We start from the raw sequence: 20,256 nt of genomic DNA on the forward strand, positions 1-20,256 counted from the left end.
TAGAAACAGTCCGAAGTGGTGCCCCTTCACACAGAGTGCAGTTTACAGGGGTCTGTAGCATGACACAGTTAATAATCGCCCATGATACTTAAGTGCCCCAGACTGGTAGTTTGAGTTTTCATGGAATTTTAAACAGATGAGATTTTGTAATAGAGCCATGTTTCTTACTGATGTCTTCCATAACCCCTTATGATTAAACTGTTGCTGAATTTCCTAGACTTGATTAATTACCTCATTAATTAAACAGCCAAATAATGAAGTAGATTATTTTGCTTACTGAGAAATTGTTAATCTTGAGGTAGCTGTACTTCTCTAGGTCCACTTAGGAAGCTGGAATTTTTCATTTAATGGTCTTTTCAAATTCATGTATTATCCATGTGATCAGCATGGAGATTGACATTGACAGAGGTGTTATTTTATCTCAGGGCACTGGGGTGACATGTGGACCACTGGTCCCCACAGGGGCTGTGACCCTGGCTTCTGCCATCTCCCTTCCCTACTTCCTGGAGTTCCTGAAACTGGGCTCCGGCCCCTGGGGACACAGCTCCCCGCTGCCCGGCATCCTTGGCTCTGAGGGGCTTCTTGCTCTTAGCTACACCCCACATGGTGTCTGTTATTTCTCTTTTACTTGCTCTGGGCATCACTGCACCTTCTGGGCACAGCTTCTCCTGGGCGGACGGGGCAGCCTGGGAGCTGGCAGAGTGTGCCCACTGCCCCAGCGTTCTGTGGCCGGGCTCCGAGTCTCTCCTGTCTGGAGGACGGAGCACGGCGGGGCTGAGGCCCTGTGCTCTGCTGGACATGTGAGAGGAGCCTAGCTGTCAGCCCCCTTCCTGCAGACCCAGGAGGAAGCGCCTGGAGCCAGGGGCCCCGGGTCAGCTTGGTGAGGCTGGGGTCCTTGGCCGGGGCTGTCTGCCTGCGGTCAGATCTCGTTCAGCTGGGCACACCCTCCAGACCGGCCCAGGCTCAGCTGGGCTCCACCGAGGGTGCCCGAGGGCGAGGCCCCGCACTGTTATCCGCGGCACCCATTAGGCCAAGAACCAGATTGGAATGCCGAGCTGGAAGCAAGCCGCAAGTCCTTACTGAACAGAGGATTAAATTCCACCCTGAGGCGAGGACTCTCTGGTGAGGGGTCTCCAGGATCTCAGTTACGACCCCCCACTCCATAAGGCTCAGGCGCGGGGCCGGCGCCATAGGCCTGTCGCTTCGCCTGTGAAGGCAAACCTGAGACTCCCAGTCCCTTGTCGGCCCTCTAGCACCCAGAGGATGACAACAGAAGCTGTGATCTGTGGACCTTCATGGTTCTCCAAGACCCCTTCGGGGGGAGACATGATTCCCATGTTTTCATAAAGATCCGGAAACAGGATTTCCCTTCTCACAGTGCTGATCCCTGAGCTGATGGCACAGAAGTGATGGCTGGCAAAACTGCTGGCACCTGAGCACCATCGCGCTGGGGGCCGGGGCGGGGGGGCAGCCGTCGGGCCGACTCTCATAGAGTCCTTCAGCACCACCACTGCATAGAGAGCCACTTGCGTGTGAAGAGAATGTCCTCGATGAAGCAGTAAGAATGAGTAATTTAATTAAATCTTGACCCTTGGGCACATGTCTTTTAAATGTTCTGAGAGACAGACTGGGAATTTGCACAATGCACGTCTGCAGATGGAATCACGACAGTTGTTTCGAGGAAAAGCAAGCGCTTATGCTTTTTTTGGGTGGGGAGCTGAACTCGCCCCTCTTCTCATGGAACACTGTTTTTACTTTAAAGAGTAACTGACAGACAAACCATGGTTATTCAGACTTGTGTTTTTGGCAGACAATGTCTGAAAATTGGACTAAGTGAGCCTGTGACTTCAAAGAAAATAACTGCCGGTGTTTGTTGCAACTGACAAAATTTGAGTTTTCAGTCAAAAATTAGAATTTTGAAAACTTGTGTCTGCTATGGTGAGCTTGACAGCTTCCCAGTACTTAAAGATGTTTCTGATGAACTCAGTGGTGATGTTAACAAATGTGATTTTTTGACATTATATATTGAAATGTATTCAGGAAGATCCGCATAACTCACTGAGCCGGTATTTTCCAAAATGACTGATGCATGATGTCACACCAACCACGCACGGATGAAATATATGTTTAGGGCGCAAGATTGCTAGATAATGGGTTTTAATGTTAATAAAAGTTTATTGATGGGGTTTCAGATTCCATGTTGCAAGTAACCTTTAAGAAATGACCACTTCCTGAGTTTTGATGTCATATCAAAGAATATCCATGATGATCTGATAAACCTATGCAGATACTCCTGTTTCCAGCCACATGTCTGGGTGAGGATGGGCTTTTTTCACATACTTTAACCAAAACAACGTTTCACAACAGATTGAATGCAGAAGCAGGTGTGGCAATCCAGCTGTCTTCTATTAATCCTGACATTAAAGAGTTCCAGAAATTCTTCTAATTTATTTTTGTTTGGAAAATATAGTTATTTTTATTAAAAAGTGTTATTTTCATTGTTATATAATGGGCTTATTATTCATTGTGAATGAATTACTAAATAAATAATTTTCGAATCTCTCTGTGTTAATTTCAAGTAAATATCAATAAATAGAATCCATTTAAGAAATAATTTGAGGAAAGAAAGGGGTCCTGAGTCCAAAAAGTTTGAGAACCACTGGTCTGGTGTCATAGGAAACGGTGGTGCTTGAGTGGAAACGCGGGTGGTTTTGGTGAAGGGCCTCCGGGCGCTGCTGAGATGCTGAGCCGTCACCGAGCACTGAGAAGACTGAGTTCTCTGTTTGTTTCTTTAGGTGACTGCTAACAGGGAAGTGGGTTCAACTGAAAGACTGACACTGGAAAGAAACAGAGATTCATTTCAACTTCCATATTGTAAATAATTTTAGAAATTAACATCAGAATTTGATTTTCAAGACAAAACCCTACAAAAGCAACCAACTGAGCCAGCTTTATTTGTGAAATACGGAAATAAAGGCTTACTTCTCTAAAAAAAAAAAAAAAAGACAAAAGCCCTACAGGCAATTCTGCTCTGTGATGGAAAATCTATCTAACCCAGATTGTTCAGTTACTCAACAACATTTATTAGTACCAGCATTATTAGTGGGGTATAGACCTCTGTGCTAAGTGCTAAGAGGGAGACCAAAGGTATTATAGATAGTTTTTTTCTGATGCTAAGAGGTTTTTTCTTCCAGTAATTTATGAGGGAGAGAAGGTGGGTAGGACAAGTTCTCAACTGAAAAGCTGCGTGAGAAGATATAGGACAGAGGAGACAGGAAAGCTGTGCCTGGCTGCAGCAGCTGCTCTGCTGCAGGGCTCTGGGTGGCTGAGGAGGGAGTGACCCTGGGTCTGGTCCTGGAGCCGTCTGGCAGGTTAGGTCCCCTGGACACAGATGCACATCTCACTGCCTGGTGTCAGGAAGCAGAGCTGTTGGCTGGCTCACTTGTGGTTTCTGGGTGCCAGTGGAGGATCGAAGGTGAAGAAGCATGCCTCTTAGCTGCAGGGTGGTCATCGTCGTTGGGGGCAGCGCCTGGGGCGTGGAGGTGTGCCCTGTGCGCGCCCCTAGCTCTGCCTTAGCACCTCTCCCTGGCTGGTAACTCTGGGCTGGTTCCATGCTTTTTATGGGAAGAACAGTAAAGCTTCTTCTAATGAGAATTGGGGAGTAGGGAATTCTGATTAATTGCATTTCCCTTTCAGTTCCCAGACCATCAGGAAAAAAAAATTTTAAACCCTAAGATTAAGTTTCTAATTTATTACCTAGAATATGTTAAACGTGATTGAATCTTTCTAAAAAGACAGGATTTTGCAGGGCCTCAAGGCATCATTGACCATAGAATATGACTATTCTCAAGTCCCTGAGAAATCTTACCTGGTTTAGAGCTCCTGTCTCAGAGTAGAAGTGCCTGCAGGGAACACTGTCACTGGGACGAGTGGGTCCTGTCCCCAGCTCCTTGCTAGTAGAAATGAAGTCAGAAACCTGGCTTCCTGTCCCCGATATGACAAGCTGCATGTGCCTTTGAACTCCCTTAAAGCCTGTCTCTTTCCGGAAACTGGGTGTCACTGAGTTTGGTGTCTAGTGACCAACAGGAAGATGGGTGTGTGGTTGAGATCTCTGCCGGAGTTGAGTGGAGGGAGGGCACCTTGAACTTCGGCTTGCTTTCTGAACGCCATCATCACCTCTCGCTGAATAAGAGTCACTCACAGGAGACTCAGCCCCCTTGTCCACCTGCCCTCCCCTGCCAACACATACACACAACCACACACACACAGGCACACAGGCATGGTCTCCAGAATGAAGGAATAATGACAGTGTGGGAAACGATGTGGAATTGTTAGCCTTCAGGTCACTTGGAAGAGCCCTGGCCACCCCGTCTGGAGACTTAGCTTCCGATGCCTCTGACGCGTGGATGAGGTGACCTGTGCCCGTCTTAGTTCCCTCTGACGTCTTTCATTTCCTTGGCACATGAAGGTTTCCCTCCATTTGTGGGCCGTATCTGAGTTGCTATGTGGAGCGCAGGGCTGTGGCACTTGACGTTAATGAGCTGGCTGGTCTTTAAATAGCACAGCTCCTATAAACAGAATCACCTCTTTTACAGCCTGGTATTGAAGAAGATTGTTCCCAGAGGATTCTGAATGGCTGTTGGAGCATTAGAAAGGCAGGAAAATGTTCCTCACCCCGTCCCTTACGTGAGGCAAGACGGGCTGAGAACACACACACCGTATCAGAGACGTTTCTTTTGGGCTGGGCCGGAATCATCCCTCACAATGCGTTACACTCAGGTTGCATCAGGATGAAGAATGGCCAGGCCAAAATCTCCTTGATTATCGGAAACTTAGTCATTTGTTCTCTGAGTCAGCTTAATGGCGTGTAATGTTCACATCACATTCTTTTGGGGCCAGGCCAAGAACCAGCATGTTTGCCAGCGTTTCAGCAATGAGCTAGTCAGGCTTTTGGCTCCTACACTCCTGGCCAAGAGCTCCACTGGAATTAATAGTGTCACTGCAGCAAAGCAGGGTCCTTGCAAAGGTTGCTCTTCCTTTTCCCGTGTCATATGCTGGCCTTTGCTTTCATCAGATGAGCCGTAAGCCCCTTCTCCTCCAGAAGGTCTTCCCAGGCTGAGGCTCTGAGATGTGATGCTAGCAATTCAGCCCAACAGATTATTTACTGAAAAGCCCTGTCCTGACTGCTGCCGAGGATGTAAGTACAGGGGAGAGTCTTTCCGTGTAATCCAGGGAGCATGTAATCCGCTTGGGGGTGGGGCATGATGCACGAACACATGTGACCTCAGTACCATGAAGTGCCAGCCACACATCATCAGAGAAGAGCACGAAAAGTACGTGGAGCTCCTGTATGGGGAGGCAGGCACTTTGGAAGGATGGAAGAAGGCCTTGGAGAGGATGGGCATCTCATCTGCGTCTTGGAGACTGCGGAATGCAGGCTGGCACGTGGGAGGTCGGCAGTAGGTGATAGCTGTCCTAGCTTTATTGCTACACTTCTGTTTTCTAACTAGTAAAATAGAAAAAAGTGTCTTGCACATCTGCCGGGGCCTAGCTTGTGAGATGACAGGGAGCCACCTGGGGAAGGCGCCCAGGCAGGGTGGGCACCTGGCGGCTGGTGCGCGGCGACCGAGGTGTCTGAGAGCCTGGGTGTTGTCCGCCCTCTGCCACTTCTGCTGCCAGAGTGGATGGAGGAAGCGCCCCCTGTAGCGTGTGGAAATGAATAGTACATGTCTGATTAAGAAAGAGCGGCAGCGACATGCTCTGTCTCTGTCTTACTCGTAAGATACTCTAAGTAGGGAAACAACCTCTTTGTGATTTTTGAAAAGTGTTCAGTGTGATAAGGGGGAAAGTAAAAAAGTAAAAACAATGAAATCAATAGAGAGGGTATTCTCAAAAAGTTTGTGCCAGAGCAGGAATTCAAAAAGATGTTTAAAGGAATTGTTCCTGGCTCTGTGGGATCGCAGTGCACACACCACAAATCGGCTCTCCATTCAACTCCTCTACCACTGACGGGCATCTGGGGTTTCCAGTTTGGGGCTATTAAGAATAAAACTTCTCTAACTTTTCTTGTAGGTTTCTTTGGGCCAACATAGATACACATTTCTCTTGCATATGTATCCAGAAGTGGAATTGTTGTGTCATAGGGTTGGTGTCGGTTTATTTTTAGTAGGTAATTGCCAGACAGTTTTTCAAAGTGGTAAAGCCAGTTTGCAACCTGTCCAAAGATGCCTGAGAATTCAGTTGCTCTGCACCCTCCACAACACTTGCTGGTTTCCGTCCTTTTCACGTCTGCCTTTCTGGAGTTGTGTGCTGGTGTCTCACTGTGGCTTTAGTCTCCATTTGCCTGATGACTGATAACGTGTGTTTCTTCCCACACCACCAAGCAATTCTTCAACATCAGCTGTATATCCTGCAATCCCACTCAACTATGACACCATCTACCTGGAGACAGCATCAGATTCCACAGGCCAAGGGCTCAGTCTCACCAGGCCATCCCTGTCCCCCTTTAGATGCCAATCACAAGTCCAAGTTGTTACCTGTGCTTCTGACCAACTGGCTGTAAACCGGAGGTTCCCATGACCCACCTCCTTGGGTTTGATTAATTTGCTAGAGTGACTCACAGAACTCAGAGAAACATTTACTTATGTTACCAGTTGATTGTAAAGGATACAGATGAACTGCCAGATGGAAGAGATTCATAAGGTAAGGTATGTGGGAAGGGGCTTGAAGCTTCTGTGCTCTCCGGGTCCACCGCTTTCCCCTCAGCTCTACCTGGGAAGGTCTCCAAAGCCCGAAGCCTAGCCTTTTGGATTTTTATGGAGGCTTCGTTACCCAGGCATAATTGATTAAATCATTTGCCATTGATGATGGAGCTCAATCTCCAGCCCCTCTCCCTTCCCTGGAAAGGTCCAGCCCTCTAATCATGTGGTTGGATCCCCTGGCCACCAGGTCCCATCCTTGGGTTACCTAGGGACTTTCTAAAAGTTATTTCATTAACATAGCAAAAGATACCTTTATCCCTCTTTCACTTCAGGAAATTCCAAGGGTTTTAGGAGCTCTTTGCCAAGAATGGGGATAAAGACCAAATATGTATTTCTTGTGGTAAATCACATTGAGCACTTCTGTATGTTACTGTCCATTTGAAGGTCCTCTTTTGTGAAGTGCTTGCTCAAGTCTCCTGTCCATTTTTGGTTTGTTCTCTCTTTTTTTTAAAATTGTAGTGGTTTTTGTATGTCCTGGAGACAAATTCTTTGTTTAATATATACATTGCAAACATCTTCCCCCAGTGGGTAGCCTGTCTTTTCACTCTTTTAATGATGTCTTTTGATAAATAGAAGTTCTTATTAGTAAGTTCAATTTATCCATCTTTTCTTTTATGAGTAATGTTTAGTGTGTCTGGTTTAAGAAAAATTTGTTTACCCCAAGGCCATGACGATATTCTTCCGTGTCTCCCTCTAGAACCTTTATTATATTCCTTTAACATTTAGGTCCAGTCCAGTTGTGTCTAGTGTGAGATATAAGTCCAGGTTCCTGTTTTCTATGTGGATATCCAGTTCATCTAGTCTCATTTACTGAAAAGACTATTTTCCCCGCCAAATTACAGGTGGTACCTTTGCAGAAGATCAAGTGCCCTCATGGATCAGGGTCCAGTAAGGAGACAGTAGTTACACCAGTAATTTGAATAGGGAACATTTATTATAAAGAATCGTTAACTAGCAAAGGGTTGACTATCAATCAGGGTAAAGAGTAAGGTTGCTGTAAAGAATACAGGAATAGCAGATGTAGGGAGCAGCTGCTACCTCTGGAGCTGAGGGGAAGTACCTGGAGATGGAACAGACTCAGAAGAGGGTCTCCCCAACAAGTCTAAGGTTCAGCATTGCTGGAGAAGTCATGGCTGTGACCCACTGGAGAAATTCACTGAGGTTCTTCAAGCTGGGGTTGGCTGCTGTGGTGCCCGTGATACACTAGGAAGTCACCTGCAGGGATGCCTGCTGTACTCATTGAGAAACTGCCCCCTGGCCTTCATGCTACAGAGCAAGAAAAAAAAACAAAACCCTGGAACCTGAAAGAGAACCCCCTTCCTCTTGCAGTGCTCTCTCCTGACAATGCCATGACTGTGTCAGCTGGCCGTGGAGAAAATGTTCTTAGGGTCCAGCACTAGTACCACAAAAACAGAGCAAAGATGGGTGATTTGGGGCCGAGAGGCAATAAATAGATAATGGGCACACCTTCCATGTGTGGGTCTGTTTCTTGACTATGTTCTGTTTCATTGATGTATTTCTCCATCTGTCAGAGCCACTATACTGATTACTGTAGCTTTACAGTTCTCATCCTGATAATGGCTGGTGGGGTCCTCCACCTGTGTTTGTCTAGAGTGGCCGCACTACTCTTAAGTTCTTTGCATATCTTTATCATTTTAGAATCAGCGTACCAATTCCTACAAAAAATCTGTTAGGATTTTCATTGGTGTGTTTTGGTTCCGTAGATCAGTTCAGAGGAGAATTGACATGTTTATAATACTGAGTCTTCTAAATCAAAGAATATGGTTTATTCCTTCTTGTATGTTGTCTTTAATGTTTTCCAATGATGTTTTGTTGTTTTTAATGTAGAGGTCTTGCATAGGTTTTGTTTGATTTATTTCTGAAAATTTTTTTGATGATATTGCTGTTACTATATAGAAATGCAGGTGGGTTTTGCATATTGACCTTCTATCCAGTGACCTTGCTAAATTTACTTAAGAAATGTTGGTGTAATGGTGTGTTAAGATCTTCAAGTATGATTGCAGATTTATCTATTCCTCTTTCTAGTTCTGTTTTTGCTTTGTATATTTTAAACAGACAATATTAGTTGCATACCAATTTAGGGTCTTATGGTTTCTTATTGAATTGACCCTTTTATCATTGTGAAGTGTCCTTCTTTTTCTCTGCTCTTATGTTTTGCCTTAAGGTATTTTTGTCTGATGATAATAAAGCCACTGCAGCTTTGCGTTACTTAGTGTTCATGTGGTACAGCTTTTTCTATTCTTTCAACCTACAGTAAGGACTGTATCCTTACTTTCATTTTTTAAATTATTATTATTTTTAAATTTTATTATTTTTTTTGGCGGCGTTGGGTCTTCGTTGCTGCACACGGGCTTTCTGTAGCTGTGGTGAGCGGAGGCTGCTCTTCTTGCAGTGCGCAGGCTTCTCATAGCGGTGGCTTCTCTTGTTGCGGAGCACAAGCTCTAGGCGTGCGGGCTTCAGTAGTTGTGGCTCATGGGCTCTAGAGCGCAGGCTCAGTAGTTGTGGCACACAGGCTTAGTTGCTCTGCAGCATGTGGGATCTTCCCTGACCAGGGATCGAACCCGTGTCCCCTGCATTGGCAGGCGAATTCTTAACCACTGCACCACCAGGGAAGTCCCTGCATCCTTACTTTTAAATTATGCTTGTTTTGAACAGAATATAATAATTTTTATTCATTTTAGTTGGAGTGTTTAATCTATTTACATTTAATTTGATTTTTGAAATGTTGGGTTTAATTCTACCATCTTACTGTTTGTTTTCTTTTTGTTCCACCAGTTCTTTATTCCTTTACTCCCCCTTTCCTGCCTTCATTTGGATCAATCAGGTATTTTTTATTTCATTCTTTTAATCTTCTGGATTCTTATTTATTCTTACCTTAAAAGTTACCCAAGAGATTTCAATTACATCCTGACTTATTACAGATTCCTCTGATACGGTCATATATTTCTGCTTCTATGTGTGAGTCCAACATGACATTATTTCTGTTTTAAGCAGTTGATATTTTAAAATATTTGTTCACATATTTACCCTTTCTGGCATTCTTCATTCCTTCCTGTGGTTCTATGCTTGTATTTGGGAATATTTTCTTTCAGCCTGAAGAACTAAAAGTATTTTTGTAGTGCAGGTCTATTGATGACAAATTCTCTTGACCTTTGCCTGAGAACACATTTAGGTTCCCTTCGTTTCTGAAAATTAATTTCACTGGGTATAGAATTATACGTTGACAGTTGTTTTCTTTTAGCATTTTAAATATGTCAGCATTTTCAACATGTTCTCTAAGTCTTCTGGCTTTTATAGTGCTTGTTGAAAAGTCAGCCTTTTGTTTTGCTGTTGTTTCAAAGAAAAGGTGTGTTTTTTTCTTTGCCTGATTTTAAGATTTTCTATCATCGTGCCTGTGTCTGTGCATGTATACATGCATGTGCATGTGTTTTGTGTTTATCCTACTTGGGGTTCATGGGACTTTTTGAATTATGCATTGTCTTTAATAAGGCTTGGAAAATTCTCAGCCATTATTCATTCAAATGCTGCTGTTACCCTGTTCTTTTCCACTCTCTTTCTCATTACACGTACGTGAGACTTTTTGACTGTGTCCCACACATTCTTATGCTTCGTACTGTTTTCATTCTTTTTTTATATTTTTTTCTCTCTGAATTTCAGTTTTAGATCCAAATATCCAAAAGTTTGGATATTTTCTATTGGACCTGTCTGAGTTCCTCTAATTGTGTCTTTACTTCTGGCTGCTTTTCTTTTAAAGACATCCAATAAGTTCTTAATATTGTTCAATTATAGAATGTCAATATGACTACTTTTCTATAGATTCCAAGACTATTGAAATTTTTCATCTTTTCATCCATTTGTTTCTCTCTTCCTGTTTTTAAACATTTTAATCAGTTTTTTCTTATAAAATTTATTTACATAAATACACTACATCCATTTAAGGTGTACAGTTGGATGAGTTTTGACAGTTGTGTACAGCCATGAGACAGAGCATTTCCGTCACCCCAAAAGATTCCTTGTGTCCATTTACAGTCCATTCCTTGTTCTCCCTTTGGGTCCCAGGAAAGTACAGACATAATTTTTGTCATTTTAGAGTAGTTTGTATTTTGTATTAATGTAATCATACACTATGTACTCTTTTTTTGTCTGGCATCTTTCACTCAGCGTGATAATTTTGAGATTCATTCATGCTGTGGGTATCAGCACAGTGTTGAATAGCAGTGGTGAGTGTGGACAACCTTGCCTTGTTACTAGTCTTAAGTATGAAGTTAGCTGTAGGTTTTTAGTTGGTGCCCTTTATTAGGTTGAGAGAATTCCTGTCCCTGGTTTGTTTAGAATTTTTATCATCAGTGAGTGCTGAATTTTGTCAAAGGTTTTTCTGCATCTATTGAGATGATCATCTGGTTTTTCTCCTTTATTCTGTCAATATGGTAAATTACATTGAATGATGAATGTTAAACCAACTTTGAATTCTTGGGATAAACCTCATTTGGTTGTGATCTTTTTCCTTTTAAAATATTTCTGGATTCGATTTGAGAATGTTTTAAGGATTTTAGTTTCTAGTTACATGAGGGATAGTGTTCTGGAGATTTTTTTCTTATAATGTCTGGTTTTGTTATCAAGATAATATTGGCCTCATAAAATACATTTGGAGTGTTCTCTCCTCTCCTGTTTTCTGGAAGAGTTGGTTTATAATTAGTGTTATTTCATTCATAAATGTTTGGTAGAATTTACCAGTGTAGCCCTCAGATCTTAAGAGTTTTTAACTAGGAATTCAATTTATATAATCAGTATGGCCCTGTGCGGGTTATCTGTTTCTTTTTGAATGAGCTTTGGTAGTTGTTGTCTTTCAAGGAATTTTACCAATTCTTCTAAGTTGAATTTATTGCCTAAAGTAGTTCAGGATAGTCTCTTATTATTCTTTTATTGTCTGTAGCACCTGTAGAGATAATTCCTCTGTCATTCTTGTTATTGATGATTTATACCCTCATTATATTATTATCTTGATTATTCTAACTGTGAGTTATTATACGTTTATACATTTTGTTGATCTTTTCAAAGAACCAGCTTTTAGCTTGGATACTTTTCTCCATGCCTTTAAAAAATATTGTTGATTTCTGCTCATTGTTTCTTTCTTTCAACTTACTTTGGGTTTACATTGCTCTCTCTTTTTTTTTTCTGAGCTCCTTGAGATGGACTCTAAGACCATTGTTTAGAAATCTCTAGTTTGTCCCTGATCTTGAGAATGGCCTTCCTGGGTTCTTGACCAAAACGCTTACACGTCCCTGTCTCCTCAGCCCTGAAAGTTCAACCAGTTAAAAGATTTTGGGCTCCTGCCACACACTGATGGGTGCAAAATCTGGCAAATGACTTGAGGGGGAGATGGATTGGATACTTACTGCAGGCCCTTTTCCTTTAGTGTGACTTGGTCCCCTACACATGTGAAGATATGGGGAGAAACATCAGTCTGTCTTGCTGGCCCAGTCCCCTGGCCTTTTGCATAGTCCCAGAACTCAGCAGTTGTCTGGTGGGGAGAACACGCCTCGTGTTGGATGCTCCTTTAGTTTCCAGTCTGTTGCAGGCCTTGAGGCTACAAAAAAGCTCTGCTGGTTTTTCTTTCCAACCATAGAATCCCTTAGCTTGGACCAAGCCTCATTCTTAGCCAGTGTTCAGAATTAGCAGCTTATTTTTAGCTTATCTAGAAGGACTCTTCCTTGTGAGGAATTTTAATTCATTTAGTCTTCATTGCTTTGATGGTGTTAGAAATACAGCTTTTGAAACTTATAACTAAAAAAAATCTTCTTGCTCCATTGGTGGTATTGGCCCGCTCTGACCACAACATTGTAATAGAAAGCAGAATCCCCCTCCCCTTTGAATAATTTATATACAATGAAATGCATCTATTTTAAGTATACAGATTAATAAATCTTGATATATGTATATTTCTTGTAACTACCACCACAGTCAAGGTATAGAACATCATCCCAAAAGGTCTGGTGCCCCTTTCCATTCAGATATTCTTTTGTCACTGTTGATACGATTCACTTTTTCCAGAATTTCATGTGAATGGAATCATACAGTGTGTACTGGCTTCCTTTTTGGTTCTTGCTTCTTTCTTTCAGCATCTGTGCATTTGAGATTCATTCATGTTGTGTGAATGTGTTTTGTTCCCTTTACAGCTGAGTACCATTCCATTGTAAGATATGTTTGTTTATTTGCCTATTGATAGACATTTTGATTGTTTGTAGTTTTTGGCTATTATAAATAAAGCTGCTATGGGTACTTGTGTACATGTCCTTGTGTGAGAATATGTTATCATTTCTCTTGTGTAAATATCTAGGAGTGGAGAGTGGCTAGGTGGAATGGTAAGTGCTATGGAAGTGCTATTACAAGGATCTACCTGTTTTCCAAAGTTGTTGAATGATTTTACACTCCTTGTGGCCACGTATGACAGTCCCAGTTTACTGCTATTTGTATCAGTACTTGTTATTGTCAGTCATTCTGTTTTAGCCATTCTACTAAATGTGTATTGGTATCTCATCCTGACTATAGTTTTTATTTTCCTAAAGACTAATGATAGATATTAGTATCTCATTGTGATCTTAATTATTTTCCTGAGGACTAATGATGACAGGCTTCTTTTTCATATGCTTCTTAGCTGTTTGTATGTCTTCCATGATGTATCTGTTGAAATATTTTGCTATTTTTTAAATGGGTTGTTGTTTCCTTATTATTGAGTTACGAAAAGTTCTTTGTGTATTCTGAATTCTGAGTTCTTTTTTCATATATATGTATGAGAAATCTTTTTTCCATCTGTTATTTGCCTTTTCATTTTGTAAATAGTGTCTTTCAAAGAGCAGAATTTTAAAATTTTGATGAAATAGAAATTATCATTTTTTCCTTTGATTGGTATATTGCTTTTTATTGATGCATCTAAGAAATTCTACTCTACCCCAAAGTCCAAGAAGAAAGATTTTTTTCTTAGTTTTCTTCCAAAAGTTCCACAGATTTAGCTTTTATATTTAGGTTACCTTTTGTGTATGGTGTTAGGTAAGGATCGAGGTTCATTTATATTATATATATGTATATAAATAACCAGTTCTTCTGACACAGTTTTTGGAAATCCTTTCCCCATTGAAATGTCTTTGCATCTTTATCAAAAATCAATTGATCATAAATGCTTGGGCCTATTTTGAGGTTCTCTTTTCTGTTCCATTTATAAGCCTATGTTTATACTAATATCACACTGTATTGATTACTGGATATCCAAAATCAGGTAAACTAAATCCTCCAACTTTGTTCTTATTTTTCCAAATAGTTGTGACAATTCTAGGTCTTTGCTTTTTTTTTTTTTTAATTTTAGAATCAGCTTCTTAACTTCTTCCAAAAATTCTACTAGGATTTTGATTGAGATTGCATTGAATCTGTAGGTCAATTCAAACAGAATTGACATCTTAGCAATACTGAATCCTTCCAATCAATGCATATTGTAATCTCTCCATTTATTAAGTCTTTAATTTCTCTCAGCAGAGTCTTGGGGTTTTCAGTATATAATTCTTGCATGTATTTTGTTAAATTTATCCCCTCAAACATTTTGTGTTTCTGGATACTATTATAAATGGTAGTTTTAAAAGATATTCATTTCTAATTATTAGCTAGTATATAATTGTTTTTGTATTCTGAACTTATATCCTCTACTTAGCCAAAGTCACTTATTAATTTTAATAACCTTTTTCTCCATGGTCTTGTCATCTGCAAACAAAGATAGTTTTACTTACTCCTTTCCAATATGTATGCCTTTTATTTCTTTTTCCCACCTTACTGTCTAGGACCTCCAGTATAATATTAAATAGAAGTGGTGAGAAAGGATGTTTTTGTCTTGTTTTTTATCTTAGGGGGAAAGCAGTCAGTCATTCACCATTAATTATAATGTTTTATAATGTTAACAGGTTTTTCATAGATTCGTTTATCAGCTTGAGGAAATTTTCTTCTCGTTTCCTAAATTAAAAAAATTTTTATCGTGAATGTTTGTTGAATTTTGTCAAGTGCTTTTTCTGCATTTATTGAAATAATTGTAGATTATTTTTCCTTTGTTCTGTTAATATTTGAATTTTATTGATTGAACTTTGAATGTTAAGCTAACTTTACGTTCCTAGGTTGAACTCAGCTTGGCCCTGATGGACTGTTTTTTTTTAAAGAAAAATATATCTAGCCATTTTTCTGAGTTTGATTTGCTGGTACTTTTTTTTTGGTTTGACTTTGCTAATCAGTCTTTTTTTTCTTTTTGGCTGCGTTGGATCTTCGTTGCTGTGCGTGGGCTTTTCTCTAGTTGCAGCGAGCGGGGGCTACTCTTTGTTGTGGTGTGCAGGCTTCTCATTGCGGTGGCTTCTCTTGTTGCGGAGCACAGGCTCTAGGCATGTGGGCTTCAGTAGTTGCGGTGCGTGGGCTCACTAGTTGTGGTGCGTGGGCTCAGTAGTTGCGGCTCATGGGCTCTAGAGTGCAGGCTTAGTAGTTGTGGCACACCAGCTTAGTTGTGGCACACCAGCTTAGTTGCTCCGTGGCATGTGAGATCTTCCTGGGCCAGGGATCAAACCTGTGTCCCCCGCACTGGCAGGCAGATTCTTAACCACTGTGCCACAAGGGAAGTCCCTGATGATATTTGTAAAGGACTTTTATGTCTGTGATCATGAGGGAAATTGTTCAGTAGTTTTCTTTTCTTGTAGTATCTTTGCCTGGTTCTGTGACAGGATAAAGCTGGCCTCATTAAATGTATGAGGCAGTGTTCCTTTCTCTATTTTTTGAAAGAGTTTGTGTTCAGTTGTATTATTTTTTTCCTTAAATTTTTGATAGAATTCATCCAGGCCTCAAATTTCCTTTGTGAGAAGGTTTTTAATTAAGATTTTAGCTTTTTAAGCTTTTCAGATTTTTGTGTCCTGAGTCAGTTTTAGTAATTTGTGTTTTGTAAGGTACTGATTTTTCTAAGTTATCAAGTTCAGTGATATCAAGTTTATCAGCGATAAACTGAGCGTGGGCTCAGTTGTTGTGGCTCACGGGCTCAGTAGTTGTGGCACGCGGGCTCAGTAGTTGTGGCTTGTGGGCTCTAGAGTGCAGGCTCAGTAGTTGTGGTGCACAGGCTTAGTTGCTCTGCGGCATGTGGAATCTTTCTGGACCAGGGATCGAACCTGTGTCCCCTGCATTGGCAGGCGGATTCTTAACCACTGCACCACCAGGGAAGCCTGTGTTTTTCTAGCTTCTTAAGGTAGAAGCTAAGATAAATGATTTTGGATTTTTTTTTCTCTTCTGATAGTAGTATTTAGACCTATTAAATTTCCCTCAAAACACTGCTTTATCTGTATCCCACGTATTTTTTAAACTTTTCATTTTGAAATAATTATAGACTCACAGGAAGTTGTAAAAATAGTATGAAGAATTCTGTGTATCCTTCACCTACTTTCCCCCAATGGTGACATGTTACATATGTATAGTACAATATCAAATTCAGGGAATTGACATGGATATATTGACATTGGCATACCGTTAACTAGAACACAGACATTACTCAGCTTTCATTGTATTTTTAACCTGCATATTTCTGTGTGTGTTTGTGTGTAGAGTTCTGTGCAGTTTTATCCCAGTTGTAGTTTCATGTAATCAACACCACAGTTAAGATGCATAATTGTTTCATTACCAAAAGGACTCCCTTTGCCACCTTTCTGTATTTTCATCCCTCCTGCATCCCATCCACTCTCCGTGACCCTTGGAAACTACTAATCTGTTCTCCATCTCTATAGTTTTTGTCATTTTGCTAATGTTATGTAAGTGGAATTATATAGTATGCAGCCTTTGGGGATTAGCCCTTTTCTCCTAAACATTATGTTCTTTGGGTACTTCCAGGTTGTTCCATGCATCAGTAATTCATTTCTTTGTATTGCTGAGTAGTATTCATTGTATGGATGTACCAGAGTTTGTTCAACCATTCATTTGTTGAAGGGCATTTAGATTGCTTCCAGTATTGCTACTAAGAATAAAGCTGCTATGAACATTCATGTACACGTTTTTCTGTGAACATAAAATTTCATTGCTGGAACAGATGCCCAGGAGTACAACTTCTGGGTCACGTGATGGTTGCAACTTTAATTAGAAACTGCCAAATGATTTTCCAGATTGGCCATATCATTTTATATTGCCACTGGAAATTTATGACTATCCTTGTATTTTGCTATCTTGTATGTTCATTTTCAGTCAGTTCAAGATGCTTTCTAAAATTCTTTGTGGTATCTTCTTTGTCCCATGAGTCTTTTAGAAATGTGGCCTTTTATTTACAAATATTTAGGGTTTTCTAGATAACTCTCTGTTACTGACTTTTAATTTAATTCAGAAAATATACTTTGTATTATTTTAAACTTTTCCATGTTCACTTGAAATTATTTTGTATTATTCAGTTATTGGCTGGAGTGTTCCAAAAGTTTCAGTTAGGACGAATTGATTGATGATATTGTTCAGATCTTCTGTTCTCTTATTGATTTCATGTCTACTTGATTTATCAAGTACAGAGAGAGGAGTATTATATCTACTTTTAATTTTGTCAGTTATTGTGTGCATATACATGTAGTATTGGTATGTCTTCTTAATAGGTTGACATTTTTATGATTATGAAATATCTTTATTTATGGTTAGTGTTTGCGTGGCTTATCTTTTTCCATTCTTTTTTTTTTTAAACCTGTTTTTACCTTTATATTTAAACTGGGTTTTATTTTAGACAGCTTATTGTTAGGTCTTGCTTTTACCCTGTCTTTGTCTTTTGATTGGAATGTTTTGACCATTTACATTTATTGTAACTTTGATATGGTTAGGTTTGACTCTACTGTCTTGCTACTTGTTTTTTTATTTATATCTTCTTTATTTTGGTGGCTACTCACCTGGTATCATTTTAATTCCTCCTGAAGAAAGTCCTCTAACATATCTTGTTGCTTAAGTTTGCTGGTGACAAACTCTTTCAGCTTATATTGAACTAAAAAAGTTATTTCTCCTTAATTTTATTTTTGGCCATGCTGTGCAGCTTGGTTCCGCAATCAGGGATTGAACCCATGCCCTCGGCAGTGAAAGTGTGGAGTCCTAACCATTGGACCACCAGGGAATTCCCTCTCCTTAATTTTAAAGACATTTTTTTGAGAGTAAAATTTTAGGTTTACAGTCTTTCTTTCAGCACTTAAATTTTTTTGATCCATTGTGTTTGGGCTGTATAATTTCTGATGAGAAACTATGCTCATTCTTATATATCTTTTTTAAAAAGTTTTTATTGGAGTACAGTTGATTTACAATGTTGTGTTAGTTTCAGGTGTACAGCATTATTCTTATATCAGGTGTACAGCATCATTCTTATATTTCTTCTTCTGTGCTTAAAGTTCTCCTCCCACTCTTTGGTGCCTTAGTGTGGTTTCTTTTATGTTTATCTTTTATTTTTTGCATTTCATTCAGCTTCTTCAATCTGTGGGTATATAGTTTTTTAAATCAAATTTGGAAAATTTTCTGCCATTATTTAGGTGCAATCCTCGGCCGTCTCTATTTATTGCCTTGGTGGTTCAACTGGAACTCTTTGCTCTTGCTGGTCAAAATTCTAAATGCCTCCCAGCTCTCTGTTGAACATTGGAAATTGTTCAATTTTTGCTTTGCCTCACTGAGTTTCATGTGTTGCTTAGAATTTGGCAACAGATGAAGGTGACCCCCCCACCCCAGTGCAGATTTTTGGAGCTCTTTTTATGTGGCTCTCTTGTCTTCAGAGCCTTCCCTCATATCTCCTCAGCTTCCCTGAGCTCTCATATGTTTCACCACCTCAATAGGCTGTGGTTTTCTTCTTAGGTTCCCCTCCTTGTCGTGCAGTCTGGTAAGTGCTTTCACGGACAAAGGGCAATTATAGGGCTTGCATTTATCACAGTTTTGTGTGGCCCGTTGTCCAATGTCTGAAATCAGTTGTTTCATATATATGTTTTTTACAGTTTTCTGGTTGTTCATAGCAAGAGGATAAGTCCTACCCTGGTTACTTCATCATGTGCAGAAGCAAAAGTCTCCTCTCTTTGTTTTATTTATTAATTTTTTTGTGGTAAAATATACATAACATAAAATTTACTACTTTAACCATTTTTAAGTGTATAGTTCGGTGGTATTACAATAGCCAGGACATGGAAGCAACCTAAGTGTCCATCGACAGATGAATGGATAAAGAAGATGTGGCACATATATACAGTGGAATATTACTCAGCCATAAAAGAAATGAAATTGAGTTATTTGTAGTGAGGTGGATGGACCTAGAGTCTGTCATACAAAGTGAAGTAAGTCAGAAAGAGAAAAACAAATACCATATGCTAACACATATATATGGAATCTAAAAAAAAACAAAAGGTTCTAAAGAACCTAGGGGCAGGACAGGAATAAAGATGCAGATGTAGAGAATGGACTTGAAGACATGGGGAGTGGGAAGGGTAAGCTGCGACGAAGTGAGAGAGTGGCATAGACATATATACACTACCAAATGTAAAATAGATAGCTAGTGGGAAGCAGCCGCATAGCACAGGGAGATCAGCTCAGTGCTTTGTGACCACCTAGAGGGGTGGAATAAGGAGGGTGGGAGGGAGATGCAAGAGGGAAGGGATATGGAGATATATGTATATGTATAGCTGATTCACTTTGTTATAAAGCAGAAACTAACACACCATTGTAAAGCAATTATACTCCAAATAAGGTGTTAAAAAAATAAAATAAAGTCTATAATTATAAAAAAAAAAAAGTGCATTCACATAGTTGTGAAATCATCACAATCACCCGTCTCTAGAATGCTTTTCATCTTGTAAAACTGCAACTCTTTACCCATTATACAATAACTCTTCATTCTCTCCTCACCCCCAACACTGGAAAACCACCATTCTACTTTATATCTCTATGAATTTAACTACATTAGGTACTTCATGTAAGTGGAATCATACAGGATTTGTCCTTTTGTGACTGACTTATTGAACTTCCCTTTGTTCTTTTTTAAAAAAGTATATCATTTGGTCTTTGTTTATAATGTTAGGATGATAGCTTGCAATACTCAGAATATTTAGCTAGCAAGCTGATATGGGGGAGAGTGGGAGGTGTGTTTTTTTGGTTGGTGTTTTTTTGTTATTTGGATTTTTTTGGTAGGGGAATAGACTTTTGTGTGTTTTTATTTCATAGCTTGACATAAACTGAACCTCATGTAAGACACTTTATAAATGTTGATGTTAGAGAATTAAACTATAGCACTGCCCATTCATATTCTTTTGGTTTAAAGGACATTGTATGTTCACTGAACTAGTAATTCTCCATCTTGCTTAAGAATTAAACTTAGATCTTTTCCTACCAGTGCCACCATCAGAATTGCTTAAGTTTCATTAATACCTCATATCCTCTTAATTACTTCTATATGATCTTATTTTTAAAAAGTTTTCATTTATCCTCA

General features: G+C 40.0%; 1 protein-coding gene across 17 annotated transcripts in view; it reads left to right on the plus strand.

Annotated features, from left to right (window-relative positions):
- PCBP3 (poly(rC) binding protein 3) overlaps positions 1 to 20,256 on the plus strand; it is a 212,629-nt gene that overhangs the window by 31,412 nt on the left and 160,961 nt on the right. For 2 of the 17 annotated variants that reach the window (XM_082461036.1, XM_082461042.1), the window contains exon 1: positions 5,004 to 5,197. The exons of 14 other annotated variants lie outside the window; for them this stretch is intronic. The gene's annotated coding sequence lies outside the window, so the exon portion shown is untranslated. Of the gene's footprint in view, positions 1 to 4,988; positions 5,198 to 20,256 lie in introns of those variants that run through there. One more of the 17 variants, XM_082461039.1, reaches the window with a different exon arrangement.

This window comes from Balaenoptera physalus, assembly GCF_965194825.1.
Source record: "Balaenoptera physalus genome assembly, chromosome: 4".
Taxonomy (NCBI): domain Eukaryota; kingdom Metazoa; phylum Chordata; class Mammalia; order Artiodactyla; family Balaenopteridae; genus Balaenoptera; species Balaenoptera physalus.